We start from the raw sequence: 12,314 nt of genomic DNA, 5'->3' as shown, positions 1-12,314 counted from the left end.
AAAGTAGTGGTAAGTGGCTGTTAGCTGTCCAGATTCTACTGGAATATGTGGAATGAATTTATTAAGCACAATGCAGGCTCTTAGTCAGATCAGGATCAAGATTATGTGGTTCCATGAGATGAATGAGGAAAGATCAGAAAAATCTACTAAGATATCCAGATATACTTTTGAAACTAAGGTATCTGCACTCCTTTTTTTTCTTTCTTGGTGGGGAGCTTGAACTTGGACTTTTGACTTTGGCAAGGTCTCTTAGTTCTTTTTCCTCAAGGCTAATGCTGTACCAGTTTTAGCCACAACTCCACTTAGTTTTTGGGTGGATAAGTGGAGAGAAGAATCTTACAGTTTTTTTTTGTTTTCGTTTTTTTGCTTGCAAAGGCTTTGAATCACCTTTTCCCTGGCCAGTAGAATGACAATTATGACCCTCCAGCGCCTGGCTAGTGATTTTTTGAAAATTGGACTTTATTCCAAATCACGTAACTGGTTCCTAGCAAAGTTTTGAAGCCTGATTAAATGTGACAGATTTTTGTCACTTGGAGACACTCTGTGCTGAACGTTAGAAATCTACAGTTTGTCGAGGAGGCATGCCTGAGGTTTATAGAGGAGGAATTCCAAAAAGCCTGGCAGCGGATAGGAAAAAGAATTCAAGATTATTATAATGTATATGGCCCAGAAAAGACCCCAGTAGAGGCTGCTACTGTATGGAATTTAGTAAGTGAAAACATAGATCCTCTACATGAAAATGCTGAACTTAATCTTGAATTAAGGGAACTTTATGAGTTAAAGGACCCTTCTGAAGAACCTGAGGCTGAGCCATATGCCGCAGCCCAAGAGAGTCTAAGTGAGATCTTGAAAAGGGAACAACAACCAGTAGATATTGAGTATCAGAATTCAGGTTTGAATACCAAGGAGGAAAGTTATGATGAGTCATTGGAGGGCCGGGTGGCTACGATAGAGAAGAAGTTAGAAGAAATGCTACATCTTCTATCGAAAATGGGGACAGAGCAGAGAGCCCCCCCAGAAGTAGGAAAGAAATATGACCCTCAGGCCACTATGGTGACTGATTCTAAACCTTACCCCTCACACCCACCGCCTCCGGCTGCAGCCTTACAGCCTCAATCTCTTTCTCAACCTTTAGGCAAGCCTAAAGGCCCTAGCAACAAGTCCCTTTTAACAGGCACTACAACCAGGCACAGTGCATCACAATTAAACCTGACTCAGGCTGCTATAGAGAGGGAAGGTATTTCAGGGCCTCGATGCTTCCCTAGTTTAGTTGATCATGATGAACAAGTATACCATCAACCTGTTCCTGTTAAACTATTACAGGATTTAAAAAATGCCTGCTCCCAATATGGGCCAACTGCCCCTTTTACTCAAGTAATATTGGAGGCCGCATGTGCTGGTATTGCATGCCCAAATGACTGGAAGCGGCTTGCCAGAGCATGCCTTAGTGCAGGAGAGTACTTATTATGGGAGACAGAGTTCACTGCACAGTGTCGGGCTAAAATTGAAACAAATAGGGCTAAGAACCTGCCTTACACTGTTGATCAGTTGTTAGGAGAGGGAACCTATAAAAACACCGAAGATCAATTGGGTTATGCAAAGGAGGCCTATTTACAAATAAATGCTGCGGCGAGAGAGGCTTGGAAAAAGTTATGCAATTCCAATCGTACAAAAAATCTAGTAGAAGTTAAACAGGGAGCGATTGAACCTTATCTAGAATTTTTGTCTCGATTAATGGAGACTGCAGACTGCCTAGTACAAGATGAGAATGCAAGGAAGAGTATAGTTAGACACATAGCCTATGAAAATGCCAACGCCGCCTGTCAGGCGGCTATCAGACCCCATAGGAATAAGGGAGGAATCACGGACTTTATTTCACTGTGTGCTGATATTGGACCCTCCCATGTACAAGGCCTTACTTTAGCCGCCGCTCCTCAAGGAAAGACTGCTACTGCATTTCTAAAATATAGAGGCCAGCGGCATTCTCAGGATGCTAGACACCCAGGGCGTTGCTTTTCTTGTGGACAAATAGGACATTGGATGAAGCAATGCCCACGCCAGGCCAGGCAAAAGAGAGAAAAATCACCTGGCACATGTCCACGCTGTGGTAAAGGGAAGCACTGGGCTAAAGATTGCAAGTCAGCAACAAATCGCAATGGCCACCCGTATTTGGGAAACTGGAGAAGGGGCCAGCCACTGGCCCCGCAAAACCATGGGGCAGTCCCTCCCTCTTCTCGGCCACAAGTGCATCTTCTAACAACCCCCCAAGATCAGTCTCCGGCCTCCTCCGTGCCACCCCAGGAAGTGCAGGATTGGACCTCTGTTCCTCCACCTGCTCAATATTGACCCTAGAGGTGGGGACACAAGCTCTCCCCACGGGGGTCTTCGGCCCCCTTCCCCCGGGAGTGGCTGGATTGCTGTTAGGGCGAAGTAGCTCAGCCCTTAAAGGGATACAGATTACACCTGGCAAAATTGACCAGGATTTTACTGGAGAAATCAAAGTTATGGCCTCTGCCCCGAAACACGTGGTATCGATCCCAGCCGGTCAAAAATTTGCACAATTAATACTTGTGCCTTTACCTCCCGGGGAGACTGCTAATTCCCCATGTGGACAGAGAGGATTTAGATCTTCTGATATCTATTGGGTACAAAGCATAAAACAAGAGAGGCCTTAGATGACTATATTTATACAAGAAAAGCCCTTTAAAGGAATATTAGACACTGGAGCAGATGTGTCTGTGATATCTAAAAAAACATTGGCCAGCCCAATGGCCCCTGACAACCTCTATAACTTCCCTACAGGGGGTTGGGCAAGCAACTGACCCACAGCAGAGCAGTGCGATCCTTGTTTGGAGAGATGAGGAAGGGCACTCTGGTCATTTTCAGCCATTTGTCTTGGATCATCTGCCAATTAATTTATGGGGTCGTGATATCATGGAAAAAATGGGAGTGTATATGTTTAGTCCTAGTGCTGCGGTCACTAAGCAGTTACTTGATCAAGGCCTCCTCCCCTTTAGGGGACTAGGCCGAGCAGCACAGGGGGAGCTAGAGCCACTCCAACCCCAGTCTCACCCCCCGAAGCAAGGATTAGGGTATCCCTTGACGGGAGCTGTCGTTTGCCCTCCCCCTCATGCTGACCCCATAAATTGGCTCTCTGAACAACCGGTATGGGTTGAACAGTGGCCTCTTTCTCTAGAAAAGATCATTGCAGTTCAGCAGCTGGTACAGGAACAGCTGGACTTGGGACATGTGGCCCCTTCTAACTCTCCATGGAATTCTCCAATTTTTGTTATAAAGAAAAAGTCAGGTAAATGGAGGCTGTTACAGGATTTGAGAAAGGTTAACGCGACAATGGAACTGATGGGGGCCCTACAGCCTGGCTTGCCTTCACCCATGGCAATCCCAAAGGATGCTTATAAGATTATTATAGATTTGAAGGATTGTTTCTATACTATACCCCTGGCGCCTCAAGACTGCAAGTGCTTTGCCTTCAGCGTCCCCTCTGTTAATTTTAAGAACCCATGAAGCGATATCACTGGCTTGTGCTCCGACAGCGCATGGCAAATAGCCCAACTTTATGTCAAAGTTTTGTAGCTAGAGCCATTTCTTCCACTCGTGAAAAATTTTCTTCTGTTTATATTGTTCATTATATGGATGACATCTTGTTGGCTTGTTCTGACCCTATCGTCGTACGACAAGCCTTTGGACAACTAAAGCAAGATCTGAGCCTCTTTGGCCTTATAATAGCAGCTGAAAAGGTTCAGGAACACCCCCCTTTTACATATCTAGGCCATATATTAGGCCCACACTATTTTAAAAGCCAAAAAATACAATTAAAAACTTCACACTTAAGAACTCTTCATGATTTTCAGCAATTCTTAGGAGATATAAATTGGCTTCGGCCTTATCTAAAGCTCTCCACAGGAGAGTTAAAACCCCTTTTTGATCTCTTAAAAGGAGATACCAACCCTACATCCTTGCGTGAATTAAATCCTGACGCCAGGAGGGCCATCCAAATTGTAGAAAAGGCAATTTCCCAGCAACAAGTGACCTATTGTGACTATTCTAAACCATGGGGAGTTTACATTTTAGCTACTTCTCACTCCCCAACTGCTGTATTGTGGCAGGATGGCCCACTTTTATAGCTTTATCTACCATCAACACCCGGCAAAGTGCTGACCCCCTACTACGAATTGGTAGCTAATCTGATACATATGTGCCGAGTGGATTCCCGTAAATATTTAGGTCAGGAACCTCATTTTATCTGTGTCCCATATAATCTACAACAACAAGATTGGCTATTCGCCCATTGCGATTCTTGGGCCATTGCTTGGGCCATTGCTTGGGGAAAATTTTGCATCACTTCCCGTCTAACAAACTTCTCCAATTTGCTGCGTGTCATACGTTTCTATTTCCTTCCATAGTACAGGCCTCGCCTTTATCTTCTGCTGCTTTGGTATTTACAGATGGATCCTCTAATGGAACGGCTGCTTTGACCATTAATGGGAAAACTCAATCTTGGGTTACGGGTTTTTCCTCCGCCCAAGAGGTGGAATTAGAGGCTGTTTTACAAGCACTCGTCCTGTTACAAGACGAGCCCTTTAACTTATACTCAGACAGTCAATACGTAATTCGTGCTCTTCAAGGCATAGAAACTGTTCCCTTTATTGGAACTACTAACTCCAATATTCAGACCCAATTTCGCCAAGTACAAACTTTGCTTTGTTCTCGCAACCACCCCTGCTTTTTTGGCTTTGTTCGAGCTCACACTAATCTTCCTGGCCCTTTAAGTGAGGGCAATGCAGTTACTGACTCCGCCACCAGAGTTTACTTAACTCAGGTTGAACTTGCTAAGGAGTCACATGCCATCCATCATCAAAACAGTCGAGCCTTGCGCCGACAGTTTAAATTATCTAGAGAAGCAGCACGACAAATAGTTAAGACTTGCTCCAACTGTGTCCCTTTTTCACCAGCCCCCCATTTAGGCATAAATCCACGAGGACTGCTTTCTAATCACATTTGGCAGATGGATGTCACACATGTTCCATCATTTGGCCGATTAAAATATGTTCATGTTACTGTAGATACTTATTCTAATTTTATCTTGGCCACCCCCCTTGCTGGGGAAGCCACTAAACACTGTATCTCTCACTGCATTCGATGCTTTGCTGAAATGGGGATTCCCTCGCAAATAAAAACAGATAATGGCCCTGGCTATGCAAGCCGAGCATTTCAATCCTTCTGCCATTCCTATAATATCACTCATATTACAGGCATTCCTTACAATCCTCAAGGTCAAGGCATCGTGGAGAGAGCTAATGGATTATTAAAACATCAAATTGCTAAAATACAGAAAGGAGAGTCATATCCCGCTACCCCTGTGAATATACTTAATCATGCTTTATTTGTTTTAAATTTTTTGAATTTGGATTCAAATAATTTATCTGCTGCTCAGCGATTCTGGGAAAAAAGAGTGCAGCGTCCTTTTGCCTTAGTAAAATGGAAGGATCCCCTAACTGGTGCTTGGCATGGACCCGATCCTGTTCTAACCTGGGGTCGAGGGCATGTATGTGTTTTTTCACAAGGAGAAAATGACGCCCGCTGGCTGCCTGAACGCTGCGTTCGGATCGTGGAGAGTGACAGTGGCCATCCAAGCAGCGACTCACTGGGCCTACACCTCCAACCCTCTAGTGGTGCATCCTGCGACGTGGGAAGGACCTGAGTTATTTGTGCATGTCAATCGGGACTGCTACTGATCCACTTGTTCCACACATTCATATGAGCTGTGTTTCTCCTCCTTTTACTATTATGTAGGGACTTTTTAACATATTTATTGACTCTACACAATTTAATATGTGACATTATTTTGTCTTTACCAGCCCTCTTCTTAATAACCTTTTTTGTAAAAGATGCCCAGGTGAAAAGCAAAGGCCTCCAGAGGTAAGTAGAAGTTGGCCGACCCCCTTGTATGTCTGCGTTTTATTTTATTTTATTTTATTTTATTTTATTTTATTTTTGTTTGTTTGAAAAGGTGCACTGTGGGCCTAAAACAGAGGCCTGGGTGGTCAAGGGACGCCTTGACCCCCCCTCCCCTTCTGAGTTTCTTGTCGATAACAAGGCATACCTGAGAGTCCCACCAGCAAGACATGTCTAAATCTAAAAATAACTGTTTGGTGAAAACATTCATTTGAGCTCATGTTTTTTGTGTTAAGTGTATCTGATTGAGTCCAATTTTCTTGTTATATGTCAATGTCTGATTATTTAAAAGTCTCTGTTTCTCTGTCTTGTTCGTGTTACATATTTTTTCTTGTCCAGTTTTGTCTTTAAAATTGGTACCATTTCTAAGTATGGATCCTTATGATTTTTCTGTGCGTACTCAAGCACACATCCTTGTTATTTATTTGAACATTTCTGGGCCTAGCATGGCCGCTCCCCCATGTCTGCAGTTGTGACAAGCCCTGGAAAAATAAATTCCAGCTAAGTTGCCTTGCAAAAAGTTTTGTTTTGAATCTGGTTCTCACCTGTAAGAGTAAAATTGGCAAAACTCTCTTGACACAAACTTCCAGAAAACGAACGGCCAATATTGATTTTGCGCGCTTTATGATCTTTGAGTATGAATGTGTGTGAATGAGTGAGTGAACATATTCAAGGTTAAATTGTCAGCATGCTGTATAAAACAATGGTTGAGCTCATTTGAAACAAAGGCAATTGGGTAAATCTAAGTCTAAACTTCAAAAAATTATTATGCTTGAATGTTTCCTATGTCTTAAAAGTATTATTGCATTGTTTTAAAGAAAAACTGGTAAAAAGTATTTTTCTAAAGATCCTGAAATCTGCATTTTAAAAAATCTGGTATTGCAATACATACAGCTGTTTACATTGTAAACATTGTATCCTGTTCAGCACAGAGGTGTTAGGGAATTTGGGATTTATTACTTTAAGTTAAAGTTTGGAAACATGTATTAGAGATTTAAATGTAAAATTGTTCATTAACGTCAGAAATTTTGCCTGTCCTTTCTTGCAAACTGACACTACAAATCTGATGGTAAAATGTGGATAATGTGATTAGTATTTTAAAGGAATGTTTAAAGGTTTATCTCCATGCTATTGGGTGTATTTTAAAAAAGGAGAGGAAACTAAGTCCAGACTTAGACTTTTGGTGCACTGATGTCTATAGTTCTTGAATTAGGGAAAAACTGTTATTTGAGTTTAAACTGTTGTTGGAGTTCTAGACAGTAATCTAAACTGCAAAAGAGCCCTTTTTTCTAAAAGGCAAGAGGAGTGCCTTGAGCCTTAGGGGGCCTGAAGGCAGAAGGAGTTCTTTGTGCCCTTAAAGGTTTTTCAATTGCAAATAAAGGCTAAGGTGTTAATTGTTTAAGCCAGTATCAGTAAAAGTTATTAAGAACATTGGAAATGGGTTTCTAAACAATATTTGAAAGTGAAGTTGTCTTAAATGTTTAAAGAAAGAGAAAAAAGGAAAATTAGGACTACCAAAGTAATTGCTTAATTGCTATTTCAGCTTGCTCTTGTAAGTTACCTTATAGCAACTTCCAGCTAGCCCATGGAGAAGGACAGCAATCCTTATTCAGATGTAACTTTGGCTTTTACCAGGTTCTAGGTAAGCTCATGCTTAGAGACTATTTCTGTGTTGACCACCTTATTGCTTTAATTGGGAGTAACATGGCCTTTTGTAGGACTCATTGATCTGAAAGCCACAGCTTTGAGCCTGCCCGGGCAAAGCAAAGTCCCTGTGAGACTATGGTGTCTAATCTGCCAGCAGGATGCTAGGACAGAGTTGTTTTGGAGCTTGAAGTGGCAGAGTGCTATCTCTGAGCTGAAAAGCTGGGGGGAAGCACTCAAGCACCAAGCTCGGGACTCATAGTGGTAGGGTGCTAGCCTTGAGCTGGAGAGCTGAGAGACAGTACCCAGGCCCCGAGTTCAAGTACAGCAACCAACAAAGTGAAATGCCAATGGCATGTTTATCCCTGTGTGGAGAGACACTACTGGGACATGAAAGCCTCTGCTTGGATGGCAGAGATGGTGTCAGATCTTAGTCACTTGTGCTTGGCCAATCAAATTAATCAGAGCTGGGAGGTCATAGAATAGTTTGTAAACATGCCTTACTAATGCCCGTGCCTTTCATAACTGGGCAGGAACTTCTGTGATAGCGGGTAGTTTAAAGTCCTAATTGAGTAAAATTTTTATTTTTTATTTTTGACACCAGCCACAAATTCAGGAAAAGTTTGTGAATCTGAGGCTTGTGTCTCTATTAATCTGTTTAGATCTGACAACTGAAGCATTGTTAAGGTTGTACAAATTTAGTTCCCCAGAAAATCAAGAAAAATCCTTTGCAAATGGGTGCTAGGTAGGCTGCGCTGTTGTGGCCAAGGATGGTTTGTGCAGTTGTTGAATGTCAAGTATGATCTCTAGTTTGGAGTAGATTGTTGTTCCTGGTGTCTAATCCTTGCAACCCCTTGATAAAACAGGCTGGGCTTCTTAAGGTCCCTGGTCAAGCGCGGAGACGGCGCCCCTGAGTCAGCTTGAAGAAGTCACGGAAGTTGAATCTCCACCCATCAAATCCCGGTTGGACCAAGGGACCAAAGTCATTTTTGGAAAATGTGACAGGATAAATTAGGGGTATGGAAAAGAGTAAAAATTGCACTTGTGTTTTTTTAAAAAAAAAAAAAACGGGGGACATGTTGGGAGCCAGAGTGGAATCAAACTGTACCTTGATTTGCATCAGACGATGGCTATATTGTCTTATTGCTTTCTGGCCCTATTCTATGTAAATGACCTGAGAATTACCATATGAATGTAACACCTGGAGGTTCCCTGGGTGAGGAGGAGGGAAGAAGGGGGAGTGGAAAATAAACGCGGCAGTCTCGGCAGTCTTTGCCTGGACTGCGGACATCCCGGACCCAGTGTGTCTGTCTCTCTTCTTTTTCTTCCTAGTCCTTGTCCCCTATTTCAGGAACCCCAATCTGCGAACCCTGGTTTGCTGCCGGTTGGCCCCGGCACCCGTATAGCAAAAACACTTCTTACCAGAAAGAACAGCGCTGGAGGAATTTCAATTCCAAACTTTAGACTCTATTACAGAGCAATAATTCTCAAAACAGCTTGGTACTGGCACAAGAACAGGCCTGAAGTCCAATGGAATAGAACTGCGGACCCAGGTATTAAACCACAGACCTATGGCCACCTAATCTTTGACAAGGGAGCCAAAAAAATAGAATGGAAGAAAGATAGCCTCTTCAACAAGTTGTGCTGGCAGAAATGGTTAAGCACCTACAGAACACTAAAGTTGGATCCTTCTTTGTCACCTTGCACTAGAATTAACTCCAAATGGATCAAAGACCTGGAGGTAAAAGCTGACACACTGAAAAGTTTACAGGAAGGAATAGGAGATACACTAGGCCTCCTTGGCACAGGTCGAAACTTTCTTAATAAGGACCAAGAATCACAACAAATCAGAGAAAGGCTGGATAAGTGGGACTGCAGTAAACTGCAGAGCTTTTATATTGCAATGGATATAGCTAGTAAACTAATCAGGAAGCCTACAGAGTGGGAGAAGATCTTCACCAACCAAACAACGGACAAAGGCCTCATATCTAAAATATATCAACAACTCAAAAAATTGAATCACTCCAAAACTAACCTCCAAAGTAACACCCATCCCATTAAAAAATGGGCCAAAGACTTAAAGAGAGTCTTCTCTAAAGAAGAAACAAAAATGGCCTATAGACACATGAAGAAATGCTCCACATCTCTGGTCATAAAAGAAATGCAAATCAAAAGAACCCTAAGATTCCATGTCACTCCAGTTAGAATGACCAGGATCAGGAAAACGAATGACAACAGATGCTGGAGGGGATGTGGCCAGGAGGGATCACTACTACACTGTTGGTGGGAGTGCAAACTCGTTCAACCACTATGGAAAGCAGTGTGGCAGTGCCTCAAAAGGCTAAACATAAACTCCCCTATGACCCAGCAATTCCACTACTTGGCATTTACCCAACAATCCAGAAACAAGGGCCTACTAAACCCACTAGCACAACAATGTTCATTGCAGCACTATTCACCATAGCAAAGATATGGAACCAACCCTGATGTCCCTCAGTTGATGAGTGGATCAACAAGTTGTGGTATTTGTACACAATGGAATTCTATGCTGCTGTCAGAAATTATGACAGCGCCCCTGGTTAGGAAATGGAAAGACTTAGAACAAATCATATGAAATGAAGTAAGCCAGACTCAAAGGAAGTTAGGCTCAGTGGTTTCCACCATTCGTCATAATCAGTAGAAACCTTGGGATCTACTAGCAGAGATTTGCAATATAGCAAAAGGCCATATATAAGGCCATATAATGTGAAGCTAATTGAAAGGACCTCCAGGTTATTGAAACAAAAACCACATAATGAATGATTGTTGTCCTTAATGTACTATGTTGTCTCTCATCTCCTTTGCTGTCCCTTGGTTATTACATGTTCGTATAGGATCTCACGTTGTTCTCTCACTGTGTTATCTGATATATTGAATTTTTTTTATTTGGATATTTGAAATTTGATAGGGAAGGGGGGAAAACCAAGATGGGTCGGGGGTGTGGGGTTGGAGGGAAATGGGTACCAAGACATGTGAAAGGGTATCAATGTATGTGAATTAATGCACCTTCTATCTGGCAAATATCATGTAACCCTTTTACTAATTACAATAAAAAAAATAAAAAAAAACTTGTAGTGTGTGGGGAGGATGATTGGGTCAAATACATTTCTTCTTAGAAATATACCTCATCTGGTTGCCCAGGATTTTCCTGGCCTTCTTCTTAGAGAAAGGCCTGTTATACTGGATTTGGCAATGATCTAGCATGTACATCTTCGTGTAAGACATCCACAACTTCCATGCCTGAGACTCGAGTTTCCTGACCTTTGGCAACAGCACAGCAACATCTTTCTTCCTCCTGAGCCACAGGCCAAGTGAGCTGGCTTGTGTTGGTTGTTAGTTACAGTGGCTTGGTTACCAGGGTTCCATATTCTGTTCCATTGTGAGGGAGGCAGGGTCACCTTTCAGGACCCAATGACCAAAGATCCTTGCTCACAGAAGACCTCACCAAAGACATACTGGAGGCTGAATCTCTCCTCCAATCTCACAATATACATGTGGATGTAGTAAACAGCACACCTTATTTGTCCAATCCCAATGTCTTCCACTAGGCCCAACTACCCGTCTGGTCTCAGGCTCAAGGAGCCTTTCTTAGGTAAGATCCAAACTTAAGGGTCAATATTGCCCTCATCCTTTGCAAAACATTTGCTTCACAGTGCTTTCTCTGCCTGCATTATGCCCCTTGTCGAATTTTTTTTGTTTTTGCTAGTCTTGGGACTTGACCTCAGAGTGTGAACATTGTTCTTGGGCTTTATTTAGGCTTTAGCTGTCCCACCAAGCCACAGCAACACTTGCGGTGTTTTCTATGTATGTGGTAATGAGGAATAAAACCTGAGTCTTTTTGCGTGGTAGCCAAGGACTCTACCACTAGGTCAAACACACAGGGCATCTTGAACATATTTTTGACTTCAATCTACTAGGATATCATTAGGTTTCTGTATCCTAATCAATTTTTTCCTGATGATTATCTTTGCTGTCATGTGTAAAAAATGCAAGAGGGAAAAACACAGAAGAATTAGTGAAATTAAAAAAAAGCATTACACACATAGATAAGTGTTCATTCTTTGTAGGAGAAAGGATATTTTGATATGATGATGATGACTTTATAATTACTATGTCAGGGTTGAGAGTTTGGCATAGTGGTAGAGTGCTTGCCTAGCATCCATGAAGATCTGGGTTTGATTGCTCAGTATCACATAGATAGAAAATCAAGATGTGGCACTGTGGCTCAAGTGGCAGAGGGCTAGACTTGAGAAAACCCGAGGACAGTGCTCAGGACCTGAATTCATGCGCCAAGCGTGGCAGAAAGATAAAAGAAAATAAAAATGCTTTTTACGAGCTAATTCACTCACAGCATTGGCTTCTGAAATCTTCGCTTCTGCATCTTGTGAAATACCCCTTTCCCTCAACGTAGAAAAGAAAAACAGATCCATCCCATGGTCCACTGTGAGGCCACTGGTTCGGGTAAGAGCTAGTCGTGCAGCAACACATAAGTTTTATTCTAATACTTTCCAAACTTTGTACTCAAATATGCTACCTACTTACCAACTTAGGTCAGTTATCCTTATGCTATACCTTTTCTTCATGACTACAATATTCTTACACTCCTACGTTAATCCTCTTGTACCTCCCCTGACCTCTCTCATTCTTTTTTTCTA

The sequence above is a fragment of the Megascapheus bottae genome, unplaced genomic scaffold (genome assembly GCF_031878675.1).
Source record: "Megascapheus bottae isolate mThoBot1 unplaced genomic scaffold, mThoBot2.hap1 HAP1_SCAFFOLD_47, whole genome shotgun sequence".
NCBI classification, from domain to species: domain Eukaryota; kingdom Metazoa; phylum Chordata; class Mammalia; order Rodentia; family Geomyidae; genus Megascapheus; species Megascapheus bottae.
Note: the sequence above shows the minus strand (reverse complement) of the source record.